The following is a 16,693-nucleotide window of genomic DNA, read 5'->3' as shown; positions in this document are numbered from 1 at the left end:
TTATTCCTTTAATCATGCTAGAATTGGAAAAGATGCATTCCTTCAATGTTGAACAGCAGAAGAAATCTTTAATTTGATCTTACCTATAACTTCCGTTATTTATCAAGTGCATCGCCGTCAATGTAATATGTTAATATCTACCTGTTACATACATACATTGCTAAGAATATTTACTGCTGCATATTGATGTATCTGCAGTCGGCAATATGTTGGCACTATTGCTGGAACTAGTTATTTCATGCTGAACCTTAAATAGGATCTTATATCCTGAAATCCTAAAACCTCGCTAAGATCGCTATCCATCAATGATTGATATGTCTTCTGTCTGCATCGAAAAATATTGAGCCATTGCTCAGATAGATTTACCTACTACTTCTTGAAATCTCATGACTAGTCATGTTTGTTGGTTCATCGTCCTTTACTGAAGTCAGCTGATCCATCAGCAAAGTGTTTCTCACTACTCTTCCCCCGGTAATCTGATTCAGCACTATTGTGTAGCCTTCATTGAAGTCTTCGTAACAACACTCAAGTTTTTCCCTCCTCTTATTTTAGCCTCCGTTCAAAATAATTTTTTTTTCTCTTTTTTACCAATCTTTGAAGTTTCCCAAGTCTTCTACGTCGCACTATTACTGCACGGCGAGTCACCAAACAGAGCCGTAAGTAGGGAAAGATGGTAAGGATGGTAGTGGGTGGTGATACACACAAAAACTCGTCGCGCACTAAGATTGTGACAAGGTGTACTTCCTCAGAACGAGGTGTGGCAGGAATCCCTGTGTCCAACTGTACATATGGGGAACCTAATATATTGCGGTCAGAATCATGGCTTGCAGCCGGAGTGGAGACAATTGAACTTTGAGTTACCGTGACTCATTTCATTGTCCTTCGTCAGGCATTTACATCCAGGACTCTCAAATGGGAACTCGAAACCATTTTGAACAATACAAGATTGTTAACTACGTCACATGATGCTTGTCAACGCTCTCAAAGTCTTTGAAATTTAGATTCAGAACATGCTATTCTACATTAGAGTTTTATTACTATCCCAAGGGAATACTCTTTACCTAGTTTTTCAATAGAAAGTTTGGATGATCAATCTATCCTGAGGAAATGTTTTGATTCTTTCATTATGACATTTTTTAATATAATTTTCGTGTCTGGTCCTCAGCTGCTGACTGTCAACTCTATATGTTTGACAAAAACTGGCAGTCTATTGCATTATTCCTGATCTGGATATTAATCTCACACTACCCAGGCTGTACCATCCTGTACGTAATACCAGATATGCAGTAAATTCTAACAATCTTGTCTCTTCAGTAATAACACTCAATATTAAACTGCATTCTAGAAGTTTTAATACACCTGTGACCAGATTATGGAAAGTGGAACTGGTGGAACTTTAAAAATTAAAACTTTTTGCAAATGCTTCTCTGTTGAATAGGCTGTCACAAGTGTCTTTCTATAGGTTTACATATTACTGATCTTTTAACCTTGTAAGTAATATATTTTATGATTTTTTGTTATCTCGTACAAAAATTATTTATTATAGTATTTATTTATTTCCTTTGCTTTCCCTGTTTGAACCCTTGGACTTGTATCATTTTGCTTTTCCAACTCGGGTAATAGTATGGCTAATAATAATGATGATAATACTGATTATGATAATGATATTAATTAGAAGGTTCAGGGTAGAGGCAAAACTATAATTGACTGTTGACACTGCCTGCTATTATACTAAAGATCAAGAACTGAACTTAAAAATTTGCTTATGGTAATATTGATATTTTGAGAATTGTCGGACGTTTCTATAAAGATGAAATAGATTTTTAACGCTGACATGAAGTTACCAATCACCATCAAAATTGTGATCAGGAATTTTCCAGGAACCTGTATGAAATCTTACCCATCAAATTTGATTTAGATATGAAATAATTTCTTTATAAACTGTTGGTACATGATTTCGGTACCGAGACAAGTTAATCTTATCTCAGAAGTAAGAAGCTGCCTTTTGTATCAACACACTTGTTTGAGTCTGATATTTCTATTTTATCGGAAATAAAAGCAAAGTCAATTCACGGCCCGGAAATGAAGCATTACATGAGATTTGCATTTTCTACAACTGACCCTTAAATTTATATTTTGATGTTAAAAATGCCAGCACACCCATAAGTTACAAAGTTGAAGTAGCATTTATATGTCTTGACCGCAATTTTGGGCCTTGAAATGTAATATTAGTTTTGATAACTGTACCAAGTATTATTTTTCAGTAATAACAGATCATTACTTAAATTCACGAATGAAAAGTTAAAACTAATGAACATTCATTGAGGATAGTACATTAGGATTATATAACCCCGTTATACAATTCTGAAGTTTGGTAGACCAACAAGTACTTCCCTGAGCCAAAAGTGAGTCATGTGCTCGAAAAGTTTTTAAACCACTGGCTTTATCTCATGAAGGCATTCTGATAGTTGGCACTATTGTATATTTTAAGAAGACGAAATCTTAAGGCAATATACATGAAAAATGTTTAAAGTACAGTAAACCTAAAACTATAAAGGCCCTTGTGTATAATTGTTTTTTAAGGAATGAATCATAGCCCCTTTTTGCGTAATAAGTATTAACTTAAGGGACACCGAGTGTATATAAGCATGACTCTCTCTCTCTCTCTCTCTCTCTCTCTCTCTCTCTCTCTCTCTCTCTCTCTCTCTCCTCTCTCTCTCTCTCTCTCTCTCTCTTTCTTGCCAGTCCTTGTGACCTTACGATTTTACGAAATTTTTCAAGTGAAAAGGTCTGAAATGATCAAGTCGTTAGTCAGATAGTAACTGACATTTTCTGCTTCCATCGAGATAATTAAGAACCACCTTTCGTCCTCTAAAAAGAAATCATCATCAGCATCATCATCATCTCCTCCCACGCCTATTAACGCAAAGGGCCTCGGTCAGCTTTTAATTGTGTACTTCTCCATTCATCATCTCCTACTTCACTCTTCATAGTTCTCAGCCACGTAAGCCTGGGTCTTCCAACTTTTGTAGTGCCTTGTTTTGAAGAAGAAAGTGGCTCTCTTGATTTTCTAGGTTATAGAAGGCATTTTTCAATGCTTCAATTTTATGCTGGAGCCCAGCTGAACGTTTGGTGAACTAATCTCTCTTGCTGAGTGTGAAGAACATGCCCAAACCATCTGCATCTACCATTCATCATGATCTCATCTAAAAATGGCACTTGAGTAATCTCTCTTATAGTTTCATTTGAAATCCCGGCCTGCCATTTAACTCCCAATATCCCTCTGAGGGCTTTGTTCTCAAATCTACTAAATCTATTGGAGATTCTTTCATTGTCATACCATGACTCATTTCCATCTAGGAACACCGATCTCACTAAACTGATGCTTAGTCTGATTTTATATGTAATTTTAGGCGATTTGATTTCCAAATTTTACTTAACCTAGCCATTGTCTGATTTACTCTTTTCAATCTTTCAGTAAACTCTAATTCTAAAGACCCTGTATTTTAGATCATAGTTCCTAAATATTTAAATGTTTCTAAAAAATAAATAGATGTATTTCCATAAGAAACTTGAAGAGGAAAACATGATCTAGTGTTTAACGCATGTTAGAAATGTTTTGCTATTAGTATTTACGGAGAAAGATTTCATCTGGCATGAAGGCTTTACTATGAATGTCCTTTGCAGTGTCATATTACCGGCTTGTTTTATTAGCCAAGTGGTTTTGTACTATAGAGATTTATTGAACATGAGGGATAAACAAATACTCGGCAAGACATAATATTTTACTGTTTGAATACATTATTACATAGGGTTTCGTCTGATAGCCAGAAAACCTAAAGTTATACAGTATGTACGAAATCAAGGTCGAGAATTCTATAGACCTTGTAGGAAATATATTTGATTCAGACTTAAAATATTATATTTGTTCATGCATAACCCCCCCCCCCCTCTCTCTCTCTCTCTCTCTCTCTCTCTCTCTCTCTCTCTCTCTCTCTCTCTCTCTCTCTCTCTCTCTCTCTCTCATAATATCATCCGTCCTATCTTTAGCCCCATAAAGAATACATTTCCCAGCCTTCATTTGCTAAGGGTTTCGGTGTAACTCTGATATAATCTTTGTTTTTATTAAAACTTAGTAGCGTATTCGCTGTCGGTCCTCCATTCGCTACGGATAACGGACGAGACAAGTCCGCTCCTGATTCCAGAAGTTAAGAACTTTATTCTAATCGCCGCTGACAGTTAACACGCCAAGTGTTGGTCTCGTGGAATGTCTGGACCAAGTCCCCACTGGCCTTTCGTAAAGGACCAACTGATAAAGTACGTCCCTTGGTAAATTTCAATAAATTATGCGTATTTGCATGCATGGACGCTATGAAGGCTTGCTGTATGGTATTTTTCATAGATCATTTTGTTAATTGACTGGTTATTTACATTAATTGCATTTTCTATTCCTTTGGTTATATGGAATATATGGAATAATCTACATTGCCTTTGTTATGGTCCTTATGGTCCTTTATGGTATCCGCTAGTATTTGATAATTTCATATCCTATAGTCTCTTTGGTTATCCCCCACGCATCTGTTTATAGTTGTCTGTCACTTATGTAGACTGTGTATCTACAGGAGATCTATTTATATTTTATTTTCGCTGGGTCAGTGAGGTGACCAGTGGCCCTGTTTCTCCCCAAAGTACAACGACAGTTCCGTAGAAGGCAGTCCGTGTAAACAAGCCCAGCCTTTCAACACTCTTCAACGACTCTCGGCCTTTAATAGTCTATCTGGATCATTATCGTCTTCACTCTGGACATCTGGACATGCTCGTACGCACGCTTAGCATTATCCTTTGTTTTGTTTGTTTGTTTTGTGGAAGGATCTTCTCCCCGTCCTCTGCTTTTGTTTGTTTGTCTTAGCAAAGCGGTCTTTACGCCTCTTTGGTCATATTGGTATAAAAGGAAGCAAGGGTGTGGCAACCCGGACGTCTCTTTTCCATTACTTAATACCCAATGATTTGTTTCTCTAATGGGTTGGTAGCCCCCTTCCTCTCTCTCTCTCTCTCTCTCTCCTCTCTCTCTCTCTCTCTCTCTCTCTCTCTCTCTCTCTCTCTCTCTCTCCTGGTCATCTCTGCCAAGGGTGTTACGTTTGTGGTTCGACCTGCCCGTCTGTGTTTGCTAAATTACGTGAAAACTAAAGTAAAAGTGTATGAAACTCGGAGAAAATATTAATTGGGAGATCCTCTTCAGATAATTAACCTTTGGCGAGTACCGATAAAGATTTTACTATTTTCCTCAGAAGAAACCTCACCAAAACGACATTGACAATTTCTAGAGGCGTTACTATGTCGTATGTTTTTACCAAATATCGAAATCTGTTCTTCTGTTTACGGGATTTATTGAAATGTCAGAGTACATTATTAGATTTCTTGCCTTCTGCTAAGCTGAGCGATCAGTAATTCCAGTTCAAGTTACATAAGATGGATTGCAATAGCGTACAGTGTACTGTAATGTGTTCTAATGTTTATATTTATCATCTGCATTCTTTTATTTCGAAGCCTGATCAAAATCACAGCTGGTATGCTTTTATAATATCGTATGTTTAATGTATGGAATTTAGTTGTTGTGATATTAAGAACAAGAAATTACATCGTGTTAATTATGTCTTGTTTGCTCTTTGGTGAAATATACTCTGAACGTTTATACGTGATTAAACATTATTCCATACCTATTAATCTTAAACAGGTTGCAAGTCTTGTTTTTTATGGCAGAGGTGTTTTAACGTTGTTACTGGTCTTAAAATATTTTATAATTCTTATTCATTACTTATATAGATTTATTTGCAGTTCTCTTATTTCCTTTCCTCATTGAGCTACTTTCCCTGTCGGAGGCCTTGGGCTTGTGGCATTCTCCTTTTCTAATCAGGGATGTAGCTTGGCTATTGATAATGATAGAAATAATAATTACAAGTGAATGCTTATAGACTTAGCCATTCGTTGATATTTCATCACTCTTATTTCCATTTTGGTTGATATCTTTTCATGTTTTTATCGATGGATACATTTTGATTTTTGCATAGAATTTCATAAAGCAGATTGAGAATAGGTTCAAAACAGTTTCATTGGTACAGAATTCGAGTATTTTATGTGACTTGGAAACAGGATGGAATGAATAACGCCTTTCCAATTTAGCATCTTTTATCTTCAGTGAGAAGTGAATGAGACACTACTGTATTTGTATTGATTGCACTACCTCTAAATTACCATGTTTAAAGTGATTTAGGTAAATTTACCTAATATTACATTTCTCCGTTGCCAAAGATTACCTTATATTCTTCTCTCTTAAGAGTCACTCATGAATGGCAGAGGCAGGGGACAGTGACAATACCCCAGAGATTGACCATATATACATATGATCAGCGCCCAAGCCCCCTTTCCACTAAGCTAGGACCAGGGGACGCCAAGCATTGGCTACTGATTACTCAGCAGATTGACCTATAGGCTTCCACACGGATGGTAAGATTGTAGACACTACAAGAAACTATCGAGCTTGAGTGAGTTTCGAACTCCAGTTCATCGTATCGCCAGGCAGGGACGCTTCCAAAAGGCTACCACAGACTCGAAACACTTGTAGATGTGTATCTGTGGTTACTCCTTTACCTTGTAGTAATGCCAGAATTTATTGTTCCAAAAGTAATTTTCGAATTACTATATACTTCGGTATTAGTATCCTTTTATTCTCACAGTTCGCCTACAAATTCTGGAATTCCTAACATTTCCTCGTTGACAGAAGTGGATTTGTCAACTATCTTGCTAATTTTGTTCCAGCATTAAGTTTTCTAGATTTCCTGAATATTGAGTGAGATAGTAATGCAGTTTATTTGTTACGGTAGAACAGTGGTTCGTGTGATGTTAATTTTCTGGTTTAAAAAATAAATTCTGAGAGACGTAGCTAAGTTTCCTTTTGAATAGTGAAACAATTCCTAATAGTGTAGAGAGAACTGTTGAACATGAAGTAATTTGTTTTGCATAATTCTGAAATTAGTTAGTCAAATTATTCTGGTATATCAATCAGAAACTCCAATGTATTTTCAACTTGTTTATGTGTTGCATTATTAAGTTAGATAATTTTGATTATTGTAATATAATCATGTATTTTTGCCTTTACAATAATTGGTGTATCTAGTTTTCGAAAGTACAATTTAGAGGCATGACAAGTAATATTTTTAGGTAATAAAAGATTCCGATCTTTTATAAAGTGTCCAAATCGTATGTAGGAAAAGAAAAATAATTTGTTAATTAGGACATTTATTAGAACAGAATTTTGTTTGCTGGGTATATATACCACAATTGGAAGTGGTTATATGGTAATTTGATCGGACTAATAAATGAAATTCAGTTTAAGATGCCCTGAGAAACGGAAAAATTAAATATTTAGTAATTTTAAGATGCTTAGAAGAATATAAAGAGAAAACAGTTCAACATCAGTTCAGATTTCCAGTGGCAGCCCTCCCTTCTGTTTAGCCGTCACAGGTGAACAGAAAAGGAGACTCAAACGATGAAGACATCACCGTGCTGCGAATGTCATCTTTTTTTTTTTCTTCATGACGTGACGAAGCAGAACCGTTTCAGGCGAGTAGAGCTCACATTTTCAAAGCTCAAGTGTCGAGACCTTGTACAATTAGCCGGAGCAAAGAGGATGGAGGGAGATGGCTCTTAGTTAGTGGATAAGTAAGTAGGGGGATGACCAAAAATTGCAGGAAGGATGAGAGATACAAACACCACTCGTCCATTCCTCACGGGACTCTATAAGGTCTGGAACACGTTTCACTCCCGCCCACTGCAAACCCCTAACACACAAGTGCATTTTACCACGCATCTCTCTCTCTCTCTCTCTCTCTCTCTCTCTCTCTCTCTCTCTCTCTCTCTCTCTCTCAGTTAAATTATTGACGAAATTTGCTGGGTTTATAAGTTATGGACAAAAAATAAAGTACTGAATTTAAATAGACAAAAATAGTTAAGTGTTGCTGTAAAGATAGTTTATAAGAATTTCTAAACTCAAGTTAACAACTCTCTCTCTCTCTCTCTCTCTCTCTCTCTCTCTCTCTCTCTCTCTCTCTCTCTCTCTCTCTCTCTCTCAATTCCTTTTTGTTCGCTCTCCCTCACCCTTCCCCCCTTCCCTCATATGTTTAACGGCAATGCCTTTTGTCTTTACGCATTAACTTTGTCCCTGACTGTGAATGCTAAGTTAATTATTCTGTACCATAAGTTACCACGAGACAAAAACGTTTAGATGGACACACCTTCCAGTGCCCTCAAGACACCTTTTTGTCGGTATCTCCTTTTGTCTCTGTTGTATTGGATTGTTTTGCTAATTCGAAGAAGACAACAATGGGGGAGTTTGTATTAGATGCTCAGCCCCGCACTGACTTTCCAATTGACCTTACTTCGAAACCACCCGGGGTACTAGGTACAGACCACGAGTATGCAATTCTTAAGCCGTCTAGCTAATAAATAAATTGTTTTTCTCTTGTTTTTATTTTGTATAGGGGTTTTACTAAATATATTTTTTGCCCTGCCATTATTCTCCTACTTCCCCTTTTCTTAACTAACTAGTGTAGGCGACCATTCAAAATAGCTAAATATATGTATATATATATATATATATATATATATATATATGTATATATATATAATATATATATGTATATATATATGTATATATATAATATATATATATACACACATATATATATATATATATATATATATATATATATATATATATATATATATATATATATATATATATATATATATGCACACGCAGATTCATCCCTTCCCTCCCCTCCCCCATTCCTAACTACAACACGACAGTTTCGACAGTTTGTGGGAAATTGGGGTTTCCGAGTGGACCTCCCGGGGTACCCCTATTACTAGGGTATGACTTCCCCCTCTCTCTCTAACGGAGGGACGGGAGAGACCAAGTAATTATACGTCTGGCAGTGCTTCTGCGCAGGTCACGATATATATAATATATATATATATATATATATATATATATATATATATATATATATATATATATATATATATATATATATATATGTGTGTGTGTGTGTGTGTGTGTGTGTGTGTGGTTTTTTTATGTGTAGCCAGACACGTTGCTCTTTATTATATAGGGAAGATAAGTACATGTTCGGGCAAACAGTTTTCTTTTTTTAACGATATTAATTATTAAATGCTAACTTAGAACATCATCAGAGGAAGATATCATGTCTGGCCATCTTCCACACTTTTTATTTGAAAGTTGATATTAGTTTGCTACTTTTAGTGTCTACGCCACTATAACTGGTTCGTACTTGTAATACTACTTTTAAGCACCAAACTAATTGCCTTGTTTATCTGTCTTACATAGTAATGCTATTTAGTCTTTTTTGGTATTTTTATTGATGGGTAAATTTATTTATATACACATTTCTATATTAATCTCTTATAAATTTTTTTATATGAGAGCCTTCTGTTCTGTTGAAGTTTGGTTTGGAAGTTAACAAGTTACTGGCCAATTACTTTTGTCATTAATTAATTCTTCTCATTTTGAATTATGATAAAGAGTAATGTAATCATAATTTATTTAGTTTTAATTTAAGCCAAGATCTTCTTCATTTTCTGCAATCCTCCACAAATAAGCATCATTTACACTTCTGCAGTATTTAGAATTGAAATGGTGATGTTTTGTATTAAACCTCTCTTCTATCATTCCTTTTAATTGCAGTAGAGAATCTGCACAGTTCATGGCATCTGCCATCAGATTTGTCAGCAAACACTTAACAGTCCATAAGTACATCCTATATAATAACTATAGCTTATAGAAACGTTGTGCTGTATCCATTGGCCTACCCTTCCTGATTTTTTTCACTCTGTCACAAGACAAAGTGCCTTAATTATCTTCAAACGGAGCACGTCATTAAATGCAAATTGTTAATAAATTTATCTGTCTTTACAGATGGTCCGGCACTCTCGTTGGTATTGGTATGTGTTAAATTATTACGTCTCTCTCTCTCTCTCTCTCTCTCTCTCTCTCTCTCTCTCTCTCTCTCTCTCTCTCTCTCTCTCTCTCTCTCTCTCTCTCTCTCGTAATCGTGTTATTTGTCAGTTTATGGTGTTCAAGTACTGTATCAATTTTAATTTCCTGAAAGATTATTGTAATTTCTTTGCTAATCTTAGATTGAGATAATTCCCTCTTCATGTGTTCATTTATGGGAGTGAGGATTGTGTAGTACGTTGGTGGATAGATTAATATAGAACGTTTATTTCCGTAATTTTATTAGGATATATATATATATATATATATATATATATATATATATTTATATATATATATATATTATTATATATGTATGTGTGTTTTTATATATATATATATATATATATATATATATATATATATATATGTGTGTGTGTGTGTTTATATATATATATATATATATGTGTGTATATATATATATATATATATATATATATATATATATACATACATATATATATGTGTGTGTGTGTATGTATAATTTGTAAACAATATTGGAGGACAGTGAGTACCCAAATTAGAAATCAGGTAAAATAGTAGAATTTACTCATTTTTAAAAATATTTGCCTGTTCTCGTAGCAAGGCTTTTTAAGGGCCCCGTTGGTAACCCTACACCCATTTTCTTGATCTAGCCAAGTGCTGACACCATTTATGACCGGGTGTACTTTCCCACTCAGCCATGGCACACGATTAGTCATTCCTAGATCATGAGGATTGTTGGGAAACAGGGATGGAGTGTAATGAGTTTTACATTATGGTGCTTGCTGTTCAAAATCTTGGCCGAAAGGTGATTTTTTTTTATTGGTCAGGGAGTTACAGACTTTAGCGGGATAAGGCTCTTTAAGGTCTATGCACTGCTTATGATGCTGAATCAGAGCGAAGAGTATTTCATTTAAAGTAGTATTTTATTAAGTTTTATCTATGTCATAAACGCTGAGTCGTTACTTTAGCTAGATTTAATTATTAAATGACATTATAACTGGCCCCCCCCCCCCCCTCTTTTAAAAAGGATAAGCCTCTTGATTCTCAAAGTCAACATACATATAATCTTTATTGAACCAGGTTTGGTCCTTAATGTGGCTATTAACAATCAAGGAGAAATATAGCTGTCAATTAGATTGATAAAATCTGCATTTAGATAAGATAGGCGTATGCTTTTTATGCAACTGTGGCGCATTTAAATGCGAAAGGTCACTGAAAATGACATTTTAAGATTCTATATATCTGTCACAGAGTATGACACGTCTGGAGCATCCTGGTTAGCATTAATTTTTTTCAGCTATGGCCATATTATGGAATGATCTTCCTAATCAGGTATTTGAGTCGGTGGAACTTCAGAAGTTAAAAATTGCGGCGAAGGTTTTTATGTTGATCATTCTGATAAAAGTCTCTCCATAGTTTATTTATATGGCATGTATTTTAAAGTTGTTCCCGATCTTAATATGATATGTTTTATATTCAGTATTCGTTGTTTCTTATGTATTTTATTTGCTTCCTTAATTCCTTTCCTCACTGGACTATTTTCCCTGTCGGACCCCGGACTTATAGCATCATACTTTTCCAACTAGGGTTCTAGCTCGGCTAATGATGATTATATGAATAAAGAAGTAAATCATAATATAAGTCCAAACTGGAGAATCAACTTTGCTTCTTATAACACCAGTTGAATCAGCGATTACCAAACCTGTCTTTGGCCTTTATTGCGATTTGTTTGTAGTTTTATTCTGAATCAAATTAAAATAATCTTAAGGCGACCGTGGCATTGAATGACGATCTAAGAATTTTGTCAACATTTGTAAATTTTATATTCATTTAATATTTGCGAGAGACTGATACCTAGTGCCTTTGAAAAAAGTCTGGAAAAATAAAATGAGATCCTGGAAAAATAAAATGAAATCCCAAGTTCCAAGAATTCTTAAGAGTTATAACTACTTTCATAATGGTTCTTTCTTTCGTGATTAATTGTCAGTGTCAGACAGTAAGTGGGCTTTATTCTACCAGTCTTTGTTCAAACTCAAGAATAGTGTACACAAATACCTAATAAACTGAGGGGCAAAATTTGAATTTTAATGAAGAAGAAATGGTAAGGTTTGAAGCAATACCCACATTATTTCGTAAGACGGAAGGCATTTGATTGAAATCTACTAAAGATGGAAATGACAAATAAGTTTTGTTAATGCTTCTTACAAGGACGAAGCAGTTGAAATGTTATTGAGAAAGTTTTTTTGCATACCGTACTCTAAATACTTTTTTTATGAACACTTGTAGATCATTTCTCCTCCTATAAGCAGCTTCATCTAAAAACTTTTATATCCTTTAGATTTATAAAATGTATTTACATTGGCAAGTTTATCCTAAATGCCCCAATAATAGTTGGCCTTTTCCAAAATTTATGTGCAGTTAATTCATATCCCATCAGTTTTCATTATACTTAACGGCCGGGCACTAGCCTTATTATATGTAGATCCAGTTAATATACTATGTATATATATATATATATATATATATATATATATATATATATATATATATATATATATAATGTATATATGTGTGTGTGTCTAGAATTTTCTCTTTGAGGGGATTGCTTTATAGTAAGAAAAGAACAATCTCTAGTCACTATAGTGTATCCACCTTGTAACTATTGAGTCAAGGATGACCCCATATTTTTAAGAAAATGATTCCAAGCCTCACGACCACATCAAATATATTCACTGAAGCTTTATGATAACACGTCAAACTCCTTTCCATAAATAACCCTGACTCTTACTCTGTTATCCAGGTTAATTCGTTGATATAAGTTAACAAGAAGCTTTGGTTCTCCTGTAATAGCATATCTGTCAATAAACTTCCTGTTTTTATTTTTTACCCGATCCTTTTAATAAATTTTCTATTTTTTTTTTTTATTATATATTGTTTTTTAAATATCCAGGGCTTCTGAGACAAGTAACTGGGCGGAGGCCATCTCTTCTTGAAGCAAACACCTGACGTCCTTTGCGGATTTAGTTGACTCATGAGTGAGTCATTTTTATTGCTGCTTGAAATTGGTATGCGAGAGTCGGAGGAAATCCCTCCGTTTCGAATTGAACACGATTTTCAATAAAGAAGACGAAGGTCTTTCTTAATATATGATTTTCAGTTAGCGTTGAATAGCTTCTTTTTTTATTTTTAGGCAAAGATGCTCATATTTATTCACTCGTGTATACACATATGGAGGCAACTGTCATTACAATTCAGATTATTTTCGTACCTTGTGATTGTTGACCAATGACATGGAGTGTATCTCCCTCTGAAAGCTACTGTAACGATGCCATTTAAAAAATGAAAACAACGAGGCTTATTAAAAAAGTTCATTACTTTTAGGTAATGTACTTCGACAAACTGTATCAGAAGAAATAATCATCCAGGCAGGATTACATTGGTTATTACATTCCCTGGTGCAAGAGTTCCCATTGATAATAATAAAGGTAATGTTAGGGTAACATGTGATGAACTCATAACATTCATTGAATGTTTTTACGAACCTTCTCTCTCTCTCTCTCTCTCTCTCTCTCTCTCTCTCTCTCTCTCTCTCTCTCCCAAGCCTTAAGGAAAGTCTATACGATGCTGTAATAACATTCAATAATGCATCTCTCTCTCTCTCTCTCTCTCTCTCTCTCTCTCTCTCTCTCTCTCTCTCTCTCTCTCTCACCCAAGCCTTCAGGAAAGTATACGATGCCGTAATGACATTCAATAATTCATCTCTCTCTCTCTCTCTCTCTCTCTCTCTCTCTCTCTCTCTCTCTCTCTCTCTCTCTCTCTCTCGTCTGCTTTAGTAGTGACATTCGATATTTCATGGTCGATCAACATGAATCACACGCTTATTGATCATTCATTATGCATTAATCACTGTTGCATCATTATGCCAATAAATCATTTTGTTTACCTGGGCTAAATGATTAATCATCCTCGGACAGTCGGTAAAACCTGGCTAATCGGCAAATCATCACCGGTCGTCAAATCTTCCCTCTTGAGGTGTCGGTGCGACCCTTTGGATCATGGTACCACATTTGTTGTTGCAGTGGATACGTTTTCGTCTTTTTCCTGGAGAATTTAGGGATATTTTTCATGAGAGGGATATATTTCTTTATAATTGTTAGTGTTATCTAATATCTCATAATTTCACCAGGTACTGGGTCGGCATTATTTCGTTATGTTCTATATAACTGCTTATTGGAAACGTCCCTGGCTGGCATCTGCAAGACTTGGGTTCGAGTCGCGCTCAAGCTCACTAGTTTCTTGTAGGTAGTAGGTTGACCAGGGCCAGCTAACCGTTGAGATACTACCTCTAGAGAGTTATGGTATCCTTTGACTGGCCAGACAGTACTACATTAGATCCTTCTCTCTGGTTACGGTTCATTTTCCCTGTGCCTCAGTACCCATCGAATAGTCCGGCCTATTCAGTACACCTGGCAACACTGAGATTACTGAACAATTTTTCTTCACCCAAGGGGTTAACTGCTGCACTGTAATTGTTCAGTGGCCACTTTCCTCTGGGTAAGGGCAGAAGAGACTCTTTAGCTATGGTAAGCAGTTCTTCTAGGAGAAGGGCGCTCCAAAATCAAACCATTGTTCTCTAGTCTTGGGTAGTGCCATAGCCTCTGTACCATGGTCTTCCACTGTCTTGGGCTAGAGTTCTCTTGCTTGAAGGTACATTCGGGTACGCTATTCTATCTTACTTCTCTTCCTCTTGATCTTAAAGTTTTTTTGTAGTTTACATGGGAAATATTTGTTTTAATGTTGCTACTGTTCTTAAAACATTGTATTTCTCCTTTTTCCTTTCCTCACTGGGCTATTTTCCCTGTTGGAACCACTGGGCTTATAGTATCCTGCTTTTCCAACCAGGTTTGTAGCTTAGTAACTAATGATAATAATGATAACCTTACCATCCTTGTGAGTTAAGGATGGGGGTTTAAGGCATCAGCAGCCATTGCCCGGCCCTCCCTGGTCCTAACTTGGATGGAGAGGGGCTTGGGCGCTGGGCAGTCTCTAGGGCACTGTCCCTTGCCTCTGTTATTCAGGCGTGACCTTTAAACGTTTGAATCTTTTTCTTTTAGAGGGACATTATGAAGTACTTGAATCATTATGATTATAATTAGGAATGTGAAAATAAGCGATATTTTAATTTTTTCCCATTTCGGATAACTAGTTTTCACTTGGCTCCTTTTTTTAATATAAAAATTATTCCAAATACATTTTCTTTTTGTGATATGGTATAGAAAGCTCATTAGCTGCATTTTTTTTAATTCTTCTTAAATCAGTATCTTGAAATTAAAAGAATTATATTGTTAATGATTTGTTTAATTAATAGAAAATATTTTTTTTAAATGCAATTATTATTGTCTTAACGCCAATATGATATAAATTAACATTTCTCATAGAACAATTCTTTATTTCTTTAATAAACAAGGGACCATCATAGAAAATAGATATTGTCTCCTAATTATATATTCTCGTAATATAGAATGCCACTTTGGAAGGAGAATTTTTTTCTAATATGCTCTGAAGTTGCAAAATCAAAATTTTATTATAATCGAACTTGGACTGTAAGATTCCAGAAGGAGAATATTTTTTCATTTTTATTTTATTGTTTTCATTTTTGTTTTATTAATTTGATTCGATTGTTTGCAAGCATGAACGAAAAGGCATAATGAAGTGTTTAGAATGAACGATGTGAAGTGAATGTTTGCATCCAGTTTTTGTTCAAGATATGAACTCATCTCTAAAAGCGAAGTCATGCTAGGACAACTTTACTGGCTGATAGTTTGTAAATAGATAAAAGAAAAAAAAAACATCTATTGTAAAAAGAATATGGTACCCATAATCTCTGACAGCTTCAAGTTATTTTTAAAAGAAGTTAATGTTTTTTTTTTTTCAAATAAATTATTTCTCTTTGGTTTAATAGTAGATAAATGTATATGCTATACAGAGGTCACCCATGATTAAATCCATCCCCGCCCTACCACTATAGAAAAAATTAATTAGTTCTACTCCTGGTAATAAAATCTACCTTTTTGGATTAATCCTTTATGGCAGTGATTAGAGTAAAGTGAACAAAATCATTCTCCTCCATACTTATTCATGCTCCAAAAATTGGGTATCTTTGGGTTAGAACTAGAGAGCAGTAACCAACGTATTTCTCTTGATATAAGAATGGGTAAATTTACAGTCGCCCTTAATCAGCCCCATTCGTCCACCTACCAAAAAAATAAAAATGCGAAGGTTCGAATCCTGGTAATAAAACTATCTCTCGTAAAATTGTCATGATTGCCTGTGATTTTAAACACATAGCTATCTCTCTGGATATAGCTGAGTGTATAAAGTCACTTTCACCCATGTCCTGGTCAGATTAGGAAAACTTTGATAATTTGTTGTGGGTGTAAAGTATTTCCATGGTAAAACTAATGGGTTATTAGTGGCTTAATATTTGAAATTATAAAATGTCATGCGTAAAAAGCAATGAGTATATATTTTACCGTTTGTAGTAGCGATAGTCAGCCTCTTCCATCGGGGCCTGAAAGCTGAAGCTATCTTAGCTCAAACTTCATGATGCAACGTCTCGAGTTGGTCTTGCGATAT

General features: G+C 35.1%; 1 long non-coding RNA gene across 1 annotated transcript in view; it reads left to right on the top strand.

The window, feature by feature from the left end:
- Positions 1–16,693, top strand: part of LOC137632539 (uncharacterized) — a 288,390-nt gene that overhangs the window by 59,979 nt on the left and 211,718 nt on the right. The window contains exon 2 of the long non-coding RNA XR_011042057.1: positions 9,995–10,020. This is a non-coding gene — a long non-coding RNA (uncharacterized lncRNA). The remainder of the gene's footprint in view (positions 1–9,994; positions 10,021–16,693) is intronic.

Source organism: Palaemon carinicauda, chromosome 41 (assembly GCF_036898095.1).
Source record: "Palaemon carinicauda isolate YSFRI2023 chromosome 41, ASM3689809v2, whole genome shotgun sequence".
Lineage (NCBI taxonomy): Eukaryota > Metazoa > Arthropoda > Malacostraca > Decapoda > Palaemonidae > Palaemon > Palaemon carinicauda.
The sequence above is the reverse complement of the archived record's forward strand: the minus strand, read 5'-3'. Positions and strand labels throughout refer to the sequence as shown.